Raw genomic sequence first — 16994 nt, forward strand, 5'->3', positions numbered from 1 at the left:
GTACAATCATGTTATGTCATACAATTTTAAAGAGAAACTGGAGTTGTGTGTAATGTTGAACAGTAGGTGGCAACGCAAATATAGAGTAGATAAAACAAAAAGGTTTGTGCGTAAAAAAAAAACACTGGTTCTGGGACTTTCGGAATTGTTACTAACAAGCAAGAATCAATCCTGTATTAGTTGAACGTGATAAAGAAAATAATGTAGATGAAAACAAATAGATGAAATAGGAACAATCCTATGTCACAAATATATCAAGTGATGTAACAGCCTTGTACAAATACATAGTTAACAGTACAGTGAAGATATCCAACAGTGTCAACTTGAGGATATGTGCTGCTATATTCCTATGTATCTGTTCAATGTTAACAATTCTGCAATGACAGAATGAAGTAGCCGAATAAGTGAGACCAATAATAATAAGTTAAAACGTACATAATTCAAGTGTCAAAAACCATGTTAAATTGAAGAAATACATAATTGGAGATGCAATTAAAATGTTCAGCAGTACAAGTGTGAATGTTACATTATTTTTCCTTAAAATCCATAGCATAGGTACTGTTTGCAATTTTCATAGTTACATTGTCATTCAAAATGAAGGTATCCGACTTGTTCAAATTTGCTCAAGGCTAAGAGATGCCTTATAAATGAGTTCAAGCACAATTCTTCATTTATTCCGCTAGGAAAGACCTTCTCTAATCTGTCTATCCACTGTGCTAATGTTCATTCGCAGATTCCGCATAATATTTGGTGTCTCTGCTGATCAAAATGTCTAGCAACAGCTGAGTTAGGGTTATGTAATCTAATATTAGATCTGTGTTCGTTCCACCTAATTTTTGCCTTACGACTTGTCTGTCCCACATATAAAAGTCTGCATGGGCATTTAATGGCATGTATAACGTTGCAGGTATCGCAAGTTGCAAAGTGTTTTAGGATGTAGTACTACATTACCCTTGAAGATACTGTTACAATTTCAGCAAGATATATGGTAAAGTACCTGTCTAAGTGTAACCACAGGCGTGCATCTAGGTTTAGTGTTGCCAATCAGATCACTTAAATAGCAAATATTTTGGTACGCAAATATTGGTTTATTGCAAAAAAGGTTCTGTAATGTGTTATTGCAAGAAAAGATAGACCAATGTTTAAGTATAACAATTATTTTTTTCATCCTTGATGATTTAAGTGTTTGACTACAAATACCAGTGGTGTAATGTGTGTCTGTGTTGTATCATGCTTGTTATTAAGTAGCAAGATACAAGTCCTAGAATCAACTTTTGTTTTTGCAGCATCTAGTTCTTCACTAGAGTAGCCTCACTCTAAAAATCACTTGGTCATCCTGCTAAATTCCTGTCTACATTCATCTTCATTCTTCACTGTAGGTTTAACTGTAGGGAAGACTTCAGAAGCGTGACTGGAGGATGAAATCTTTAGTTGTGTAAAAGATTGTTGCGGTCAGTGGGTTTAATGCTAAACACTGGTGTTGAAACGGAGTGTTAGGTTCAATATGTACATCAAGAAAATGCATTCTAGGATTTCAAATTTCATACGTGAATTGTATTCTTGAGTCAGTGGCATTCAGATAGTCCTGGAAGTTATGTCAATTCTCGGTTGTGTCTTTCAAGATCATGAAAACATCTATACACCTGCCCCAATATCATAGGTATGTATGGCACACTGGATGATGTGCGATTTAATCCTCCTCAAATTTAAGCATAGAGCGATTACCTGGTGCCATAGTGGCTCCCATCACAGCTGATCTGTAAATGGTCTGATTGAAATATAAAATGCACATGTTGTGATATGAAAACAAGTAAGCAGAACACAACTTCTTTTGGGGCACCCACCCAATCTTCTTTCAACAAAATCCATTCCACAGCCTTCTGACCCAAGTCATGGGGTAAAGATGTGTACCAGCTTCTAACGTCCAATGTCAGTAGAATATAATTTCTTACAATAACTTTGAATTAAGTATGTTAAAAAATGTTGTGCCCTTGATGAAAGTTGTATGTTTGTGTGATCGGTTGTAAAATTGCGTCATTATAGATCCCTAGCTGTTGTAAAATGCCTTCTGTGGCAGAGATTATAGGTCTTGCCTGATGGTGACTGTAAAGATTTATGTATCTTTGGCAAAAGATGCAAATAAGGTGTCTTAGGGATATGGTTTATCGGTAATCCATTCAAGGTTTTTAGCCTGTAGTAGACAAATTGTTAAGTTCTCTGCGATTTCTGGATGGCATATGTCTGATTGTGACTGAGTTGTCCGTTACACTCAGCCTCATAATCGTCAGTGTTCTGGATAGTGATATTGTCCTCTTCAAACAAGTTTCTTATTGTAGCTAAGTCTCTTTACTAAGACTTTGGTTCCATGTATAAACATTTATTAATGTCTCTTAGAACTGCTTCATGGTAAATATCTATAGTGCCATGTGGCAAAGGTAGCATTAAAATCACTTTTATATTTCAATTCTAGGTATTCCATATTTGAGGTCACAGAATCATTGTTGTCAGGATTGGCAAAAAACAATTTAAGCTTCATTTTAGGAATTAAATGAAACAGTTCCACTTTAATATCAAATAAGTTGGTGCTGTGTGTATGGACACAATTCAAACCTTTCTGTAGAATAATTACATCTGTCTTGCTCAGACCCCTTCTGGAGAGATTAATTACAAAGTTCTCCATGAGGGATACCTATTCAGGACCCTTTGTGTGTTTCTTGTTTCTGCCGCTCCTGGTTCCTTTCTTCTTGTGTCTTGTCCTACCAAAAAAAGCTCTGGGTAGAGTCGGGTGTCTGTCTGTTTATCAATGGTACCTGGTTCAGATGTTTGAGATCTACCCTGTATCTGGCTCTGTTAGTTAATGTTTGTGTTAGGGTCTGTGTTGTTGGTTTCTGAGTCTGAACTAGAAGGTTCAGTTGAACTTGATCGTTAGGTGGTATTACTCTGATTTCGATTCTTGTTTATCCACGCATAAAGATCTCCTCGTGTAGATAATCGTATGTATCCCTCTTGAATTTGTGTATCTTCTTGTTTTTTTGATTCAGACTTCTAACTTTCTAGTTTGTTAATTTCTTCAAGTATAGTTAATATTTCATCCTGACCTAATGGGGGTGAGAGTTCTGGTGTGATTTCTTCTATTTCACTAGAGCGATGTTTCAATTGTGTTTTGAAGTGAACTTCATTCCATATATGTTCCATCTTTCTCACAAATTCCTTACTTTCTTTACATAAGGTAGGCCGTAATGGAATCTGCAGACCCATTGCAATTTTCTGCACCCAGTAATATTTGGTTAATGTAGTGCATGCAGATATCCATTTCTTTCCTCCCTAATTATGTATCCAAGCTGTTTTGATCCTTTTGAGAGGATCTCCACCTGTGCTACAATGCTGTGATTCCTGGATCAAATTTAGGTTTCTCTTCTGCTCTTTTATTTGTAATGCTTGATATAACGTCTTATGAATTATCTGTATTGTGCAACCACCCAAAATTGAGTGTTGATGGAAAACAAAAAATGGAAGGTGTGGGCGGGTGTTTGGGAGTTATCATTTGTATGCTTCATCTCCTCTCTAGTGAGACCTGCAACACTTTTTGCTGGACTTGTGGACCTTTTTCTGTCAATCCTTTATGAGTGGAGCCTTTTTCCCCTAATTCATTCTTGTGGGCTCTGTCTTTTGGAACTCTATTCTTTGTATACTACCTGTAATATGGAGTCAGTCTGCTCCATATCCCTTAAAGGCATCTGTGTTTTTACAACTGCAGTACATAGCTCCTTATGGGCAGTGTTGCCGGGGTCCCCTAGGATTCCCCCTTTAAGATTATTTTTTTTATATCCTCAAGTAACTACAGTTCTTAAGGATAGAGAGATACTTTGCATCTCTCCCAAAACTCTATAGTCTGAGAGATTGGCACGCACCACCTTCAGTGGAGTGCCAAATGGATACCTAGTAATCCCCTTTCTCTATGCTCCAGGGACTTTTTTGTCACATAAACAATCACCTAGTTATGGCTGGTGGCAATGGATCTGTTATACCAACTATTGTGTATTATGTTATACCGCAGGCAATGTCCATAGCCCCGGTAGTGCACAATAGGGGCACCCAAGTGGCAACTTGGGGCCTCCCTTCTTTTTTCACCATTACTAGTGTGGTTTTTCTTTGTTATCCCTTCTTCTACCATTCTGAGAGGTGTGTGTGTGGCTTTTCTTTATCCCTTCTTCTACCATTCTGAGAGGTGTGGGTGTGTTGGTGAGTGGGTGTGGTTGTGGTTGTTGGGAACCCATAGGTATCCCTGCCTAGATTCCAGAGTGTTTGGGCAGGCAGGAAGTGGGCGAGGAGTTTTCCACCCCCCTGTTCTTTGTCTGCCAGAGTGCCTTAATAGGTCCAGTTCCCACAGGGGGTCTGGCTGTCCTCTTTCTGTAAAATGCTGAGAGAGATTGCAGAGGAGTGTGTGCAGCAGCTGTATAATAGGTGAGGCTTCTGGAGGGAAAAGCAAGTCGACCACTGGAAGCTGAAGTAACTCTAATATTTGACATTACGATACAACAGAACCATCGCAGGCATTTTGGATTTGCAGCGTTGCAGTGGATGGAGTTCCTTTTGTGTGTGTTTTTTTTTTTTTTTTTTGTTTTTTGGATTTCTTTAAACATATATTTCGAGGGGATTGCGTCCTCCGACATATTCCATATCTATGACAATAATCACCACAGCTGTGCTGCTTCGGAAAATCTTTCGGCTCCTGCATCGATGATGTCGATACGCCGTCCCCGAGGGCCTCCGTCGAGCCGATGTCACCGGATGTTGTAAGTAGGATGCACGACGCCCGTAGCCTCAGTTCCGTTTTTTTCCGCGAACGTGTTCGCTTCAGAGATCTCGCCGTGCCTCGATTCTATTGAATCCTGTTATTTCGGTTCTTCGAATCTGTTTCTTCATTGCTATCGAATATGTCTTCGGCTTCTTCCACCCCGCGGTCCGGGTTTAAGAAGTGTCGGGTGTGCGGGTCCAAGATGTCGCTGACGGATACGCACAACGCTTGCCTCTGGTGCCTCGGGGAGGACCATGATACGGACGAGTGTGTCGACTGCCAATCGCTCACATCGAAGGCCTTGCGGGAGCGTAAGAAGAAGCTGTTGGTCGATAAGGTGGCCAAGCCCCGGAAGTCGCGTTCCACTGGTCTTTCGACAGACGATTCGAGGGGCGACTCTCTGCATCGTCGTCGGGAGTCCAGGGGTTCTCGGTCTGGGAGTTGGTCCCGCCATTCATCTGCCTCTTCGAGGCACTCCAGGAAGCGCTGTCACTGGTCGCCTTCCCCGTCCTCTTCCGAGGATTCTGCCCGTCGGCGGGTTGCTTGTCCCAACAAGCATTCCACTCCTGAGGAATGGGATTCCTTCCGAAAGGAGATGTTGGTGATTTTTCAATCGCAGGGCTCCGGTCTGTCCGCGCCGTCTGAGGACGCCGGTCGTGGCTGTGCTAGAGACACCGCTTGTCTGCCTTCAGGCTCGAGCAGTCGTCGCGACCACCGGGCGCCTTCGAGGTCCCGGTCGGAAAAGGAGGGTCGCTCTAGACATGCCCATTCCAGGTCGCGGTCCTCGACGCCATCGAGACCGTGTGAACCTGTGAAGTCTTCGAGGAAGACATAGATGGCGGCGGCACGGAGGTCGTCGAAAGACACGCTCGGGGTTCCACCCTGGAGGCCTGTGTCGACGCCTTTCGAGGTGGTTTTGTCGGGGATGCCTCGTGGTACGGGGGAGCCCCCTAGAAAAGCTCTGGCTAAGGCAAAACATGTCTTTGTTCCTTTTTTGGTTCCCTCTTTCCAGCCTCTGGATTATATTTCTGAGGTGGATGAGGGGTCTGAGGAAGTGGTGGTTCCTGCAGAGGTCCCTGATGACATTGTTTCTGGTCATAGCCAGCTTGAGGAGCTGCGTCAGTCATTGCATGACGCCAGTGGACTGGACACCTCTCCGGAGGTGGAATTTGGTAGGCCTGAACCTGGCACGCATGCCGGCTCCTCTCATCGGTGCCTGATGTCGAGGGTCATGGATTACCTGTGGTGGTCTGCCCCTCCTGGGGATTTTCAGCAGGATGACCTGACTGATATCCTGGACCAGGGTCCACCAACTGACCCGGTGCTGCCATTCCATATGGCCTTGCAGAGAAGGGTGGCTGCGGCTTGGGCTTCTCCGGAGAGTCTCCCGGCAGTGAGCAAGTCCTTGCCGCAGAAATATCGCCCAGCCAGTGGCGCCCCTCCTACTTGACCACACACCCCACTCCGGAAAGTTTGGTGATGCAGGCAGCTACGGCCCCTGCAAAGAAGGCGTCGTACCCTACCATCCCTCCTGATCGGGACGACAAACGTTTTGATGGCTGGGCGAAGAAGGTATTTTCTTCTGGGGGTATGGCGCTTCAGGCTGCCAACTCCGTTTGTGCCTAGTCTCGTTTCACGCACACTCTGTGGAACTGTATTTCCCTAGCGGCTGATCATATTCCCGAAGGGGAGGAACGGGATGGTTTCCTTGCTATCGTGCAGGATGGCAAGGATGCCATGTGTGAATCTGTTCAGTCGGGTTTGGACATGGTTGATTGCGTCAGCCAGTACATGGCGGCGAGCACCGTAATATGCAGGTTTGCGTGGTTGCGGAAGTCAGGTTTTGCTCCTGATGTGCAAAGCCGGCTCCTCAACATGCCCTTTGATGGTGACCATCTTTTTGGCAGCAAGGCTGACGAGAGTCTTGAGAGGTTGCAGACCTCCAAAGCTGCAGCAAAGTCGTTGAGTGCTGCAGTTCGCCAACCTCTGCCTTTTCGTCCTAGGGGACAGCAATAGAGGGGAGGTTCCTTTCGATATTACCCGTCCTTTAGTAAATCGAGAGGAGCTGCAAGTCAAAGGGGCAACCGTATGAGTGCCAGAGGTGGTAAACAAGGTACTCGAGATGCCAAGGCCGCGCATGCAGTAGCCTCTTTGCCCTCAGCCACTGCCGCTTCAGCTCAGTCATGAGGCCCATGCTTCTCCGGTTGGGGGAAGGCTGGCGCAGCATCTGGTAGAATGGTGTGCCATTACTTCAGATGTGTGTGTTCTGGAGATCATAGCTCACGGGCAGAGGCCTCACGACAATCCACCAGGGAACCTCTCTTTGAAGAGTCTGGGTCCGCTCCTTGCACAGGAAATTCAATCCCTGCTGGAGAAAGGCGCCATAGAACTGGTGCCTGTAGCGGAGAGGAGCAAGGGTTGGTATTCCCTGTATTTTTTGATTGCGAAGAAAGACTGAGGATTGAGACCCATCATGCACTTGCGCGGTTTGAACAAGCTCCTCAGGAAGGACAAGTTCAAGATGGTTACTCTTTCTCAAGTCCTCCAGGCCCTTCAACTTCAGGACTGGTTGGTGTCTCTCGACCTCAAGGACGCTTATTTTCATGTGCCGATCCATCCAAAGCACAAGAAGTACCTGAGGTTCGCGGTTGGCATCTCGCACTTTCAGTTTCGAGTCCTGCCGTTCAGATTGACCTCCGCCCCGAGGGTCTTCACCAAGCTCATGGTGGTTGTGGCAGCGCATCTCAGCAAAGGGGGGAATTCACGTCTACCCCTACCTGGACCATTGGTTGATCAGGGCGCGCTCTCCCGAGCAAGTCCTGGATCATCTGTCCGTCACCTGCCACTCCCTTCACAAGCTGGGCTTCTCCCTCAACTTAAAGAAGTCACACTTGACGCCAACACAGCGGCTCCAGTACATCGGAGCGGTGCTCGACACATCCCTGGGGCAGCGTTTCCCTCCCCAGGTGAGGGCTCACCACATTCAGCAGATGGTGCACAAGTTTCAACATGCCCAGAGTCTCCCAGCGTTCGAGTTCTTGAGGTTGCTCGGCCTCATGGCATCCTGCATTCTTCTGGTGCCAGAGGCCAGGTTGTGGATGAGATCTTTGCAATGGGCTCTCAAGCTCCAGTGGTCACAGTCCTCCGGCAGGATGTCGGACCTCGTTCAGGTGCCACCCTCGGTCGCCCAGGAGTTTCTGTGGTAGGCCGTCGAAGGCAATCTGATGAGGGGGGCTTTGTTTTGGCTGCCCTGGGCGGAGGTGACTATCATGATGGACGCGTCCCTCACGGGATGGGGAGCTCATGCCAACGAGCTGACAGTCAGCGGTCGTTGGTCTCCGTCGGAGTCCAGACTCCATATCAATCTGTTGGAGCTGAGGGCCGTCAGGCTTGCCCTGAAGGCTTTTCTGCCGACTGCGAGGAAAGAATGTCCTGATTCTGACAGACAACACAGTGGCCATGCACTACCTCAACAAAAAGGGAGGGGGGCAGGGTCACTTCCTCTGTGCAGTGAGGCGATGCAGCTCTGGTTCTGGGCCATCCAGCAGGGAATTTCGATCTCGGCAGTTAATCTGGCCGGAGACGGCGGACGCTCTGAGCAGGCAGAGCGCGGTCTCTCGCGAGTGGGAGTTGGCTCAGATTCTCCTGGAGATCTTCGCACTTTGGGGGACCCCTCAAGTGGATCTCCTCGCCTCCGGTGTTCTCCATCCAGAGGTCAGATCCCTCAACCTTCCCGCTTGGCTTCTGAAAGGTTGAGCTATAAGGATTGGGACCTTCCTGAAGACGTGATGGAGGTGTTGCTTTCGGCCAGACGGCCGGCAACTAAGTCCCTGTGCCGTTGGAGAAAGTTCTGCGACTGGTGCAGGGTTCAGAATGTGGATCCTTTTTCATGTGACATTCCTGTAGTTCTGTCTTTTTGGCTTTCTTTGGCCCACAGGGGCTTGCAAGTGGGTACCATTAAAGTTTACCTGGCGGCGTCCATATTTAAGCGTTCATCTGAGGAGTGTTCTTATTTTAAAATTCCTTTAATTTCTCAGTTTCTGAAAGGGCTCACTAATGTGTTCCCTCCGTCACCTTTCCAGGTGCCCAGTTGGGATTTGTACCTTGTTCTCAAGTTTCTAATGGGTGCTCCTTTTGAGCCTTTACATTCTTGTCCTTTGAGACCGTGAACCCTTAAAACTGTATTTTTAGTTGCTGTCACTTCCGCTCGCAGAGTGAGTGAGTTACAGGCACTTTCAGTTAAGCCACCCTTCACTGTGTTTCATAAGGACAGTGTTGTCCTTAGGGTTCGTCCTTCCTTTCTTCCGAAGGTGGTGTCGGAATTTCATTTAAACCAGAAGGTTGTTCTTCCGGCATTTTATCCTCCTCCGCATCCTGGTAAGGACGAGAAGAGGCTCCATAGGGTAGATCCTAGGAGTGCTTTGAGTTTCTACATTTCCCGCATGTCCCGGGTCAGAGTGGACGATCAGCTCTTTATTGGTTACACTGGAAGGCGTTTCGGACAAGCTGTGACTAAGCAGACTTTGTCTAGATGGAACAATTTCTGAATGTTACCGCCTGGCGGGTAAGGACCCTCCTGTAGGCTTACGGGCCCATTTGACTAGTGGTATGGCTGCCTCTACTGCCCTGCAGAGGGGTGTTCCTATTCGCAACATCTGTGATGCAGCCACTTGGGCTTCGGCCCATACTTTTGTATGTCACTACTCCCTAGATGCTGTCCATGGACAGGATCTGGCCGTTGGCAAGGCAGTCCTTTACTCTGCAATTTGATTGGGCATTCTAACTTTGTATATTCTAAATTCTTTTCCCACCTCCTTACGTTGGTACTGCTTTGGGAGTCTGTCATAGATATGGAATACGTCGGAGGACCCAAGCCCCTTGAAGAACAAGTTACTCTTTTACCTGGTAACGTTCTTCAATGGGATGGTCCGACAACGTATTCCATATCGCTCCCTTCCTGCCTTCCCCGCTACCGAATTTCTTATGCGATTGCAGCTTATGTTTCCGCAAGGCTTTCTGTGGTCCTACTGGCAGAAGATTGGTGCCACACGTTCTGGGGAAAAAAACCAACTGAGGCTACGGGCGTTGTGCGTCCTACTTATAACATCCGGTGACGTCAGCTCGACGGAGGCCCTCGAGGACGGTGTATCGACGCAGACGCCGAAAGATTTTCTGAAGCAGCACAGCTGTGGTGATTACTGTCATAAATATGGAATACGTCGTCGGACCATCCCATCGAAAGAATGTTACCAGGTAAGAGAGTAACTTGTTCTTTTTCAACAAACGGCTTTTTGCTTTCTGTGGATTTCCAGGACCGTGGATTGGATGTTTTTTGGGAGTTTTTTTTCTTGTGTTTTCAATCTTTTTTCAGCATTTTGACTATGGATCATTGGTATTTTTTTCGTTATTGGATTGCTTTTTCCCATTTGGATTTAGTTGCGGTATGTTTTTCTCATGGATATTTGGTGTTCGTAGTTTTGGCGTTCGCAGTGGTAAGTGTATTTTCCTTGTTTCAATAGTTGATTTTAAATGCAGTGCTGTTCAGATATGGCATTTTTTTCTTGCTTATAGAATGCATGTACACATTCTTTTAGTTGCTGGTTGGTCCTATATTTTTTTTTGCGCTGTAGTTTTTTTTTCTCGATATACATTGTGCAATCTGCAGTTCTTGATATGATTATGGTGCTTTTTGCAACAACTCAAAAAGGAACAAAGTCGGATTGCAACTTTTGAATGACTGTTTCATGCCATTGTGCCATCCCTCTCATTTATTATTTTTAGCATTTTCGTTTGACTGCGGTGTAACAATTCCACAGATTTTTGTCAAAACGTGGTCTTCGTCTTGTCCCACTTTTTGTCAATTGACCGATCTATGTTGAATCAAGATAGTCCAAACTTGGTTCTAAACATTTTTCATTTGTCTTATAAGTTAGTTTGTATCAAAAGTTCATAATATTATTCTACATGATTCTCTGGTAAGAAAGCTAATGTGAACAGTAATTTCATGTTGAATTGAAACTCCAAATCTTCAGTATATCTATTCTGCATTCCATTTGTCTGTATTTTACGCCATAATGATTGTGTGAAATGAACAACCAGATTTCCGATATAGTCTTGATTTGTTATATTTCAAAATCTAAAATTATAATTTTTAAATAATTTTCCTTGGATTTAGAAGGCAGTAGTCCGTGTATTAACGGTAGTGAAGTGTCTTGTATTATACTGTGTTCACTGTAAAACAGTGAAAATGGTTTTGGGCAGACCTTGAAAGCTGCGTCTACTTGCCATTGTTTAGCATATTTCAAATATTCAACGTTTTTAGTAGTTCCGAAAATTGGCAATCATTGTTCCATCTTTTTTTTATCAAATACTAAAAAGTTCTCATTGTGGTGGAGTTTTCACATCATGAAATGTTTGTGGAGCTGGTGGAAAATGTGCTTTCTTGTCTGAGTTTACACAACTGTCTTTGAAGTAGTTTGACATTAAGCATTTGTCTTGCCACGTGGAACGGTAAATAGTTGCATACCCTTTTTTTTATTGACCCACTGGGCTCGTTTTCATTTGAATCTACAATTGCCTTCATTTCCGATATTCATTTTTTTATCTCCACCTCTGAGCTGTCGGGCATGTGGTTGTGGGTTCTCTCATTAATTATCTTGTCACCCTCTGTAACTGGTCTTCCTCCTCAATTGTGTATGTAATAAGCGGCACATTTCCAATATATTTTATTGTTTTTTCTTTTTTTGTTCATTATAAAACCTTTCATAATCAATTGTTTTTTCCCCTTTTTTTTATTCAATATATTCCAGGCTGTCACACATTATATCGAATTCTAAAATGAATAAAAAACCATGTTTTACTAAATGAAATGTCAATTAAGAACCCTTTTTAAATGCTCCAATGGCACTGTTATGTTCGAATCACTAATGTTGTCCCTTCCACGTTGTAATTCTTACCTGAGCAGTTGAAACGGTGCGTTTTTGTTTTTCTTCTGTTACTCTCTTCAATCTAGTCACCTCACTGTTTGGCTCGCAATTAACTGTTATTGAACCGTTGCTCGTGTTTTCAAACGTAGTTCCTCATTAGGGTCATTTTCTCAGAGTTCCTTGTTCCTATCGATATATATTGATTTTTGTTATACACGTTTCGTTATAAGAACTCCTCTCATGATTTTGAATGCATTTCGGTAAATAGGTTTTAGTTCCATAGTATTCGTTATAATATGCTGCCGATATATGGGACTAGTTATAAGGCCATGTAACCAGTTTCCAAAGCTGCAGAACCCCAATACCAGTGCATCGTTGTGGAAATAACGAATCCGTCCACATCTTTGCTGATCCCGTAAGGACAATCCAGAAATCAATTCCAACTTGCCCAGACCCCATCACCAGAGTGTGGGACTGCAGGAAGCAAAGAAGATTGACCAGGCGATCTGTATCCTTTGTTGGTGCTGCAGAAAAGGTGCCAACACCGCAGAGTGAACCAAGAAGTTGCTGAGTCATGCCACAGGTCCTGCCTCTAGACTGCTGCTGAGAGATCCCATCCGTTGTCCTGCCTTCAGTCATCAGACCAAGGAATCAAGAGGTCAGGTCCAGAGCTGCAACATCGCAGAGCATCCAGCACAAACATTTTCTTCTAACCTAAGGTACTGTGGGGTGGGGGGGGGGGGATATTGCTTACCTGATTCCAAGAAGTCGCTCCAGGGCGTTGCAATGCACATAGGTGTCCAGGGGAACCCCCTCTTAACTCTGACCCAAGCCGCTGCTTGTCTCCCCTTCTCTGGTCTGTTTTAAGGTCTCCTTTGTTAGTTAACTTGCTACTTCAATAACTTTAGACACTGGAAGATATCCACGGCAACTCTTCATGATTTGCTGCTTTCTATGACTTTAAGCCCTCTCCGAACTGCCTTTAGCTAGGGTTGCCTTTTTGGACTTCAAAGACGTGCAGGGCGAAATAACCGTCTCTAGAATCTTGAACTAAGCTCATGCTACACTAACCATTTTCCTCCGTATAAGTGACTTTACTATATGTGTTTACTGAGTAAATGTATTACTGTATAAACGTTGAAAACCGCATGAGTGCTCAATAACCGATAATACGATAACATTGTCTTTTCCCTTTCTAACGTTGCTAAAAATGTAACTGAGAACAAACACAAAAGTTAGTGTTCTTTGAAGTGTATTATTAAGCATTCCTAAGTGTTCTAGCACAGACGTCTGAAGTATTTAAAGTGATTCCGCTGTAAATATAATAAAAATGTACTTTTTATATAAATATGTGTAAGTGCGTCTATATTGTGCCCATCTAACAAAGATGCAGTGTACTTAACCAGAGCTCACATCTTCCTCTTAAGATAAGCGGACTGCTCTGCTACTCTACCAAGGTCCTGAAGTAGTGCAGACTGATACTAAGAGTTGGGGGGGGGGGGGAATCTACAAACCACTGGGATAGCTTACTAAAGTCTTACTGCCAGTAAGACTTTAGGAACACTCCCATAACAGTGTGCACTAATTGCGTCTAGGTAAGTAGATGTGATTAGATTCACTGTTTGGCATCTTCCAGAAGCCTCACATGCACTCTCTAAGGATTAATGAAAATAACAAATAAGATTGGTTGCACCTCCCGCCACGGGTGTTAATAGTACTGTCTACATGCATTTTCAGAACAGTGAGAACTAATTGTAAGGGGTCAGAAATGTGTGGCGGACAACTCAGTTTTCAAAAGATGCCATTTTATTTGCCGTTTTATTAACTCAAAAGGTTGGATAAACACCTCACTATCCCTACACTGACACGGATTTCCCTGCCTAAAATAAACTAAAGGAAACACTCTAAAACAGGGTTTTCTTAATATCTGCGTGAATTCCCCTTCCCCAGATTCAAACAGGATTCTGTTCAACAGGAAATCCTGTCGTGTAATAAAGTTCCAACTTGATGACAAACATTCCAATACAGTCCGGTTTGTTCTGAATTCAACCAACAGTTCATAATTGTTCAACCAGGTTTTCCTCTTTTCACCGGCCCTCTCAGTACCGGCATCCGTTTGACTCGCGACAATGGTACCAACGTCTCTGCTCTCCTCTAACTTCTGCTGCCACGTGGAGGTGCCACGACTGCTCCACCTCCTGCTGCTACTCTACTTCTCTTATTTCTCTATGGCCTACATCTGAGGGGGCCTTTTATGCCACCCAGTCTCCGTCAGGTGTGGGTCATTACCTCTAATAGGCTGCCACTTGCAGTCTCGTGCCTCTGCAACCCTCCTCCTCGTCCCAGTACCTTGGGAATTGTGGGGCTTGGAGTCCACAATGTAAACATCAGCTCTTTCTCTCTTCATATTCCTTAAAGGAGTATTATAAGGATTAAATGAAGGATTTGGCTTTACCAAGGAATTATTATTTTTAGAGTTTAATTTGGTAATATTTACAGACTCATCTTTAATATTCCTCCGGGAGCCATGAAAGCTTTACCTCTATGAATGTCCGTGACCTCAAAAGCCGTATTCATCCTTCCAAGGCTTAAGTGGAGATGATTGTTTTCACTCACATGGAGATAGTTAGCTTGAGTAGTTAACAGTTCTCTCTGACAGCAAGCCATTACATATTTCGGTAGCACTGACATTTCCTTACTTGTGGAAGATAAATACTGTCTCTCATCCAACTGAGTCCTCCTGTTCCAGCTGGGCCCTTATTCTTTCATGTGATCCTCCCGGCTAATACCACCCCCAGGGTCAGAAAGGGCCTGCCTTTCCTTGGCCACCTGGGAGGAGACCTTAGGTAGGGTCTTTGTGAGGACTCTGCAGGATTCATCACGTAATGCAGCTTACATCTTTTTAATATCAAAAAGAGTCTGGCATATCCACAAACTGCAAGCAAATTTTATTTTTTTACTGGGAAAACATGGCCATGCATGAAACATGATATATGCAAAAATCCAGGGATATTGATCAAAGGCAAACACTGCCACCATATCTATATAAAGTGACGGTTGCGCTGCCTGTCGAAACACATTGCCTAGTTAGATCTGTCATTCACTCTTAAATAACAATGTAAGTTGTTACGCAGCGCTTCATGCCAGATTCTTCCTGCTTGCTATATGATGACAGGAATTATCATCAACAACCACGCAAGGATGAAAAGCTGAATTGGACCTGCTGGAGATTCGAACATGAAGTGCGTGTTGGCCTCATGTGAGAGTAGACAGTTTAACTTGTGATGTGTCGTGAGAACTTGGGGATATGCGACATATGTCATCTTCTGTTCCCTGCACAGATATGGGGCAGACATGTAACACATAGACAAAAGCACAAACATGGTCTATTCTATCAGGTTGCACACGTAAGACCTACAAATATACAGGCACTCTCACAAATCCACATGCACGCACGCTAACAGACACACACATTCTTACACAGAGAACACACAAGAAACACATACACAGAGACAAACATGAACCACACACATGCACAAGCATATACATATAGAAAACCACACACAAGAAATACACACACTGTCATACAATGCCACAGACCTACATAGAGCAATCCTGACTGACAAACACACACACCCAAGCTTCAGAAACCTTATGGGACTGGTACATAGGAACACAATTCCACAGCAACAACATGGGTGTAATAAATCATGCAGAGACGCCTTCCTGTTGAGGTCTGTTTTGTAAAAGATGAAAGTGCTTTTTGTCTTTAGTGCTGCCAGAATGTAATGTAATTTTGTATTGATGAATTGGTCAAAAGCGAAACATTCCATGTAAGCAATGTTTAAATAGAATACAATACAAAGTATACAATAAATAAAAATAGCGACTAGAGCTGATGCATGTTACTTAAACTGTTACATTTAAAATACCATATTCATAATGTAATTTAAATGTCCTATAAACTGGCAATATAAAAATAATGCTCCCTATTTAAATACTATTTGATAAGGCAATATGCACACTATTCCCAACTTTACTGTAAACCAGGAAATCATTTCCCTCTAATTGGAAGAACACTGATCCCCCTAAAAATGTAAATGCGGCTATTCCCCAGCGACTTGATCCTAAAAAACATTCATGGTTAGTACAGAAGTATTATGTATAAATCTAGCAAAGTGTTTAATTCTATATTCCTGCACAGCTCCGCAATCACACATCAGATGCTCGCTCGTATGAATAACACCAACCATCTGATATAGTGCAGAGGCGTGCTGAGCTGGATCAACTCCTGTACAAATTGCAGTAATCTCACCAGTCAAGATTAAGTTGAGTCTGAATCGGAGAAACTGGAGCCGCCAGTAGGGATGTGGGAATCTGTGTAAATACTTTGATAGAATACCCACAGGTTTATCGAACCATGGTGAACTATTATAAAGGCAATAGGCTCCCATCCTATTATTAGTTTGTTGCCAGTCTTTACGAAAGAGTAGCCTTTTCACTAAACTAGTGGTTGATACCAAGAATATAGGGAGCACATTAATACCCAATGAAATGCTCATCAAAATCGCCCAATTGGCTTTCTAGCGTTTTTATCTTCATTGCTGTAGCAAAATTGTTAAAAAGGATCTGTTAGCGGGAGCTAAGAAATTTCGATATAATAGCAGAACTTTCTTGGGAAACCAGCCCTTGAGTGAAATCAATCCGAGCACAAAACAGATCACTGAAATTATTACGCACAAAGGTAAGTCGGATGCTTTGCCCCATATCGGGGGCCTCCCCAGAGTCCCAATCAACATCATTTGCCAAAAAAGATTTTTCCTGCCCGTAAAGAATAGAATGAACTATCTTAAGTTTAGAATATTTCAATAAAGGATTTATTGTAGATCGGCAGAATCTAAAATTGAGCTATTTGAGATATAATGCATGGTAGGTTGCTTTGGTTTTAATCCGCTGAACAATATCAGATTATTTTGGGGATCGATGAGAATACTATTCTTAGATAGTTACTATCCGCTCCGGGGGCAATAATGTCCTCTCAAACTAACCATGTGAATGCATAAGGCCTATTTTGCCGTCCTAAGAATAATGGTCTTTCTGGTGTTCATAATTAAATCATTCCCCTGAGTGTATGCGATGAAGCTAGATGACATGGAGCAACGCAGGTTCGATCCTCGGGTCCGTGCTTAGAAACATCTGGGTATTAAGCGCGTTGTTAATAACCTGTCGTATCATATATCAATATGAGTCTGGTCTGCTAAAATAACATC

At 43.7% G+C, this 16994-nt stretch overlaps 1 protein-coding gene across 2 annotated transcripts in view; it reads left to right on the forward strand.

Annotated features, from left to right (window-relative positions):
- The window catches only part of THOC1 (THO complex subunit 1), a 1301120-nt gene that overhangs the window by 781026 nt on the left and 503100 nt on the right, over positions 1 to 16994 (forward strand). The window lies entirely within an intron of this gene.

Source organism: Ambystoma mexicanum, chromosome 5q (assembly GCF_040938575.1).
Source record: "Ambystoma mexicanum isolate Mex_15411 chromosome 5q, UKY_AmexF1_1, whole genome shotgun sequence".
Classification (NCBI taxonomy): domain Eukaryota; kingdom Metazoa; phylum Chordata; class Amphibia; order Caudata; family Ambystomatidae; genus Ambystoma; species Ambystoma mexicanum.